The sequence below is a fragment of the Thermobia domestica genome, chromosome 9 (genome assembly GCF_964235325.1).
Source record: "Thermobia domestica chromosome 9, izTheDome1.hap1.1, whole genome shotgun sequence".
Classification (NCBI taxonomy): domain Eukaryota; kingdom Metazoa; phylum Arthropoda; class Insecta; order Zygentoma; family Lepismatidae; genus Thermobia; species Thermobia domestica.
The window spans coordinates 31,993,250-31,999,249 of record NC_137462.1 but is presented as its reverse complement, the minus strand read 5'-3'; the positions used below and the strand labels follow the sequence as shown (position 1 = coordinate 31,999,249).

Below are 6,000 nucleotides of genomic sequence, written 5' to 3'. Positions count from 1 at the left end.
TATGCCATTTCAAAATACAGCCCCTTTAAAAGTATAAATTTCTGTATTTTTCTGGTGATTTCATGTGTTGGTTTGCAACCCTGCATATTTATTTAGAAGCAAGAGTATATATTCTTCGCGTACCTCAGTTTCTCCTGTAAACATTCATTTTTGTTTGGTGTTCGTCTGATTCGTACGTCATGAGCAACTGTAGTTTTCGTAAACGCTTGCAAATACAAAAATCGGCACTCCACCGATAACAAAGATGGCCGCCATTCAGGAACACTTGTACTTACGACAACGTGAATAGTGTTATTGAGCTCCTCATACACAAGGTTCGTCACACTCAAACTTTTATAATTTTCGGAGATGGTCGAGCAACCTACACTGGATCACTTCGTATGGATTGACGCTGTTTTAAAACGGATAGGATAGAAGAGGACACTTCTAGCTAGCATCCTTCGTAGGAAGGCCAATTGGATTGGACACATATTGCGAAGAAATTGTCTTCTTCATACCGCCATAGAAGGAAGGGTGGAAGGAAAACGAGGAATAGGAAGAAGAAGAACAATTTATCGATAATTTGAAAAATAGAAGAAAATATTGGAAGTTAAAAGAGGAAACTGAAGATAGAGAAGCGTGGAAGAAACATTTCCAGGTCCAAATCTAAAATTAAAAGCAAAATAAAATAAAATGAAATAAGTTCATTAGTCCAGAACCTGCCGTGGCAGAATACTTAATAATAATAATAATAATAATAATAATAATAATAATAATAATAATAATAATAATAATAATAATAATAATAATAATAATAATAAATTGTACTATGGTAACTGATTTGATGTTTATCAGTTTGCATCATCTCCTTCCTTACTTCTCCTTGCGGATATTCCTGGTTTACCTACAGTGGAGCTGTTTACAAGCTTCATACATTTTTTTTCTTTTTCTCTCTCTTTCTTTCTTAGCGCTGTGGTTTTGTGTAGAATTAGCAACACTGACAAACTTAGTTACGCAACCCGCCAGTAGGATGGTGCGGTCGCGGTTTCGTAGACGCTCCCACTTCCATAAAGTCACAGCAGACGATTTTGTCGTAGAATAGAATTCTCGTAGCCTTGCACGTACGCTTGGGGGAAGAAGTGTGAACTGGTTCGACACGATCTGGAAAAGTGAAAGTGATTTGTTGTGATATGTGAGCGTGTATGACGAGTTCTTACTTCGTACAGCAGTAGTTGAGTACTCGCGATTCGTTTAGTTGGTTGTGTGTGCTCACTGTGTGATTAAGGCAGTGTCTGTCTACAGCAAATTGAAGTACAAACGCAACTATAGTTTTCAGTTGTTTTTATTTTCTTTGCGGTAAGTTTTTTGACAATTCTTAACAGATGTGTATATGGGATATGTCTTTCTTTGGACTGTTTATTCACAAGATTTATATTGGATTTTAGCTTTTTTTCTTACTTTTTTAAAGAAAGAATTATTAAGATAAATTTTATGCCTAAAGATGAGTGGTACGGCGCTAACCTCTCGTGTGAAGGGCTCATGCTTTAATCCCAGCAAAACATCGGGTCAATGATCTTTTCTCTTCGGGATTAACCTGCATCGTTTGAGTTTTATTCTATCAATCAGGTGCATTTTATCAATCGTTTCTGTCTAATCAAAGAGTATAATCGTGGGACAATTAGCTAAAGATGTTATTTCATTTCTACAGATTAAGACTTTGTTTCTTAGTGAGAAATAACAATGGAATGAAATCTTTAAGTTTTACGTCGCCGGTTAGACTAAAGGAGACGGTGATGATGAGAAATGAACGAAATGGTGGAATGAAAAAAAGGAAAGGAAACGGGAAAACCCCGAGGAAACCCACGCACACGGTGTTTGTCCACCATAAAGTTCACTTGGCGCGAGGTGGGATCGAACCAAGGACTCCAGAGTTATGCACCAGAGGTGAACGCTGTACCACTGAGCCACCGCTGGTTATTGAGAAATGATTATTTACTATAGGCCTATGTAACGTGACAGTTCTCTTTGTAAAATACTCGGTGTTTTTCAAACGGTAGATAATTCGACGCACCGGCGGTATCTTTCTGAGATTTAGTCTATTCAGGAAAGGAACGAAATCTTTCATTTAACATCTCACGATTGTGCCCTGTACTGTAGGCTAACGAAGATTAACAAAGATGAGTGATTTTCGAAGGCTGGTGGAATGAAAGTGTGGGTGTAAACGAGATAACTCACGGACACGATGTTGTCCACCACAAACTCTCATAGTCTGGGATCAAACCAGTACTCTTACACAAAAGATAAGCGCTGTACAGTCCGCAGCAAAAAAAAAAAAAAAAAAACCTGCAACATGAGCATGTAAGTGTATTGTAAAACGACGAAGTATTTTGTTCCAAAATAAGTGTGCAGGGGAGGGTGCCAAAGTTTCTCCTGGTGTGATTCGTGCCACGTAGACGTTATGCTGATTCCCTGTGCTGTTAGGCGTAGTTTCACAATAAACTTACATGCTCATGTTGCAGGTTTTTTGCTGTGGTCTGTACCACTGAGAAAAATGAAATGAAATCTTTGAGTTTTACGTCCTATGATTATGCCGGTTAGGCTAGTGGAGACTGTGATAATGAGAAATGAATGACATGGTGGAATGAAGAAAGTAGGAGAACCCCGAGAAAAGTCGTGCACACGGTGTTTGTCCACCACAAGGTTCACGCGGCGCGAGCTGGGATCGAACCAGGGACCCCAAGCACCGGAGGTGAACGCTCTACCACTGAGCTATCGAGCCCGTTTTTAATATTATGTACCGAAACAATGTACCGACGGTGCCTTTCTATAAAGAATAATTGGAATATGAAATGAAGGTATTTTTTAAATTTAGCGATCTATGGGGTAAAGGAGACGGATATTGATGAAAGTAAATAAAGTTATGAATGAATTGGAGAAATGAGAATGTGGAAGGAAACGTAAGAACGCAGTATAGACTCGCTGGTAGAACGTTCACCTCTGGCGCGTAGAGTTCCTGGTTCGATCCCAGCCTCGCCAAGAGACTTATCCTTATTTCCCGTCTTGTATCGAAATTTTTGTAAATTTTACAAAAATTTTCTTTTTTTTTTTCTTTCTCAATTTCATCTAGAAGTTATTAGAAATTCTTCGATTTCACGAAAGATCCACGTAAGTTATAATATAACAACATATAAACCCACTGGTGTTTCTGGCATGTAAAATTGGGGGAGGGGGACATCAAAGAAGGAGATTTAAATGGTAGTACCTAGCACAACCTGTTTATTAACTTCGATTCTATTTGTTACCTTTCTGCTTACCTCCACAGACCCCTGAATTATATCAAGAACTCTGTTATAATAATTTTACAGCCTGAATATTATATTCCAAATAAATATAATTATTATTTATATGTTATTTTGTCGTTATTAAATAAATTAAATTAGAGTAGAATATGGAATATTTTCTACTTCAAAATATTGGGGGACGCGTCCCCCTGGCCCTCCACCAGAGACGTCCGTGTATGAACCATATTCATTATTAGAGTATATTGTGTTCTCTAATGACTTGCGTACCTTTAAACGTTGGTAAATGATCAATTTATGATTTTTATTCTATGAATCATACAATACTAAAACAGTGTTTGAGGGGTCCCTCCCATTACATCGCTTCCCATTTCATCGTTTCTTGAAAAAGGGCGTGGTTTGACCCACTTTATCGCTTCTGATGAGTAATGTGACTTTCCATGCTTATGAGCTCCTGTTTCATTACTCAGAGGAACGAAACCAGCTCAAAACAATAAGGGCCGCGATGGCTCAGTGGTAGAGCGTTCACCTCTGGTAGCATGGTGTCCTCGGTTCGATCCCAGCTCGTGCCAAGTATCTTGTGCTGGACAAACACCGTGTGAGGGGGGTTTCTCGGGGTTCTCACACTTTTTTCATTCCATTATTTCCTTCATTTCTCATCATACCATCTACTTACAGTTAGCCTAGCCGGCATAACCGTCGGACATAGAACTTGAAGATTTTCCAGCTCAAAACAATTGAATGTGTGGATCAGTGGCATATTTACGATTTTGTTTCGGGGGGGCTTTGCCTGGGAATGTCTAAATTCTGCAAGATATTTCATTTAATTTACTATAGTAAGTAAGATTTCGGGGGGGGGGCTTAAGCCCGCAAACCTCATAAATACGCCACTGGTGTAAATATATGGTAAAATAAAGAAATCAGCAGGTGCAAATGTTTATTACTACATAACAAGATGAAAATAAACAATTCAATCCTTCCAAACGGAATATATGTAACAAAATAATACTTAAAAAAAAAAAAAAAAATCAGAAGTTATCTGGAAGCTTATCTTGCTTCTTCAAAGTGATGGCGTGCAATGCACCTGAAGCTTGTAATGGACAAAATTGATCTACTTACACAGCGCATTCAAGCTAAATCCCTAGGCGCTTCCCATAGAGCCCTTGTCACGCTTTTATCGTTGCCGTGAAGCAAATAGTCATTAACTATATAGCTTAAGTACCGAAGAACTAGATCTATGTTTATTTATGATGATCTGGCAGCTATTATTGTATCCAGATTTGTCTCTCTTTTTTTTTTCTTAACTTTCCAGCGATGAAAGGGGAGAAGATAGTACAGTGATTATAGAGTTTTTTAAAAAAAATCGAAATTTCAACGTATTTACACGTTTCTTGGTCCATGAATATCGAAAAAGTGACTTTTCGACATCTGTCTCTCCGATCGTCCTGATATGTCTCCTCGCCTAGAGGGCATACCGTGGCCCCGCGTAGCGTAGTTGCTAACTCTCTAGCCTTTGGTGCGAGCGGTCCCGGCTTCTATTCCCGGTGGAGACAGTCGGAAAAGTGTAACAGCTTTATCAGGCCAATCATTCAGAGTGAGGTTTTCCTCGGTTTTCCTCATTCGCACCAGACAAATGCCTTGATGATACCTAACATACAGGTGCTAGGCCTCTTCCTTCCTCCCCCCTTTCCTCAGATAGTGTGATCGCCGAGAGATAGGACGTCATCCCTCATACGTGACGGGCTAACATGGCCATAGATGCCGAAAGCCCAGATGTTTAATTCCTAATCCTAATCCTAGTGACGGGCTAACATGGCCATAGATGCCGAAAGCCCAGAAATCTAATTCCTAATCCTAATCCTAGTGACGGGCTAACATGGCCATAGATGCCGAAAGCCCAGAAATCTAATTCCTAATCCTAATCCTAGTGACGGGCTAACATGGCCATAGATGCCGAAAGTCCAGAAATCGAATTCCTAATCCTAATCCTAGTGACGGGCTAACATGGCCATAGATGCCGAAAGCCCAGAAATCGAATTCCTAATCCTAATCCTAGTGGCGGGCTAACATGACCATAGATGCCGAAAGACCAGAAATCTAATTTCTAATCCTAATCCTAGTGACGGGCTAACATGGCCATAGATGCCGCAAGCCCAGAAATCTAATTCCTAATCCTAATCCTAGTGACGGGCTAACATGGCCATAGATGCCGAAAGTCCAGAAATCGAATTCCTAATCCTAATCCTAGTGACGGGCTAACATGGCCATAGATGCCGAAAGTCCAGAAATCGAATTCCTAATCCTAATCCTAGTGACGGGCTAACATGGCCATAGATGCCGAAAGCCCAGAAATCGAATTCCTAATCCTAATCCTAGTGGCGGGCTAACATGACCATAGATGCCGAAAGACCAGAAATCTAATTTCTAATCCTAATCCTAGTGACGGGCTAACATGGCCATAGATGCCGCAAGCCCAGAAATCTAATTCCTAATCCTAATCCTAGTGACGGCCTAACATGGCCATAGATGCCGAAAGTCCAGAAATCTAATTTCTAATCCTAATCCTAGTGACGGGCTAACATGGCCATAGATGCCGAAAGCCCATAAATCTAATTCCTAATCCTAATCCTAGTGACGGGCTAACATGGCCATAGATGCCGAAAGTCCAGAAATCTAATTTCTAATCCTAATCCTAGTGACGGGCTAACATGCCTATAGATGC

General features: G+C 40.0%; 1 protein-coding gene across 1 annotated transcript in view; it reads left to right on the top strand.

Annotated features, from left to right (window-relative positions):
- The first annotated feature begins 1,033 nt into the window (after positions 1 to 1,033).
- Positions 1,034 to 6,000, top strand: part of LOC145694528 (superoxide dismutase [Cu-Zn]-like) — a 78,295-nt gene continuing 73,328 nt past the window's right edge. The window contains exon 1 of the mRNA XM_081770843.1: positions 1,034 to 1,335. The gene's annotated coding sequence lies outside the window, so the exon portion shown is untranslated. The remainder of the gene's footprint in view (positions 1,336 to 6,000) is intronic.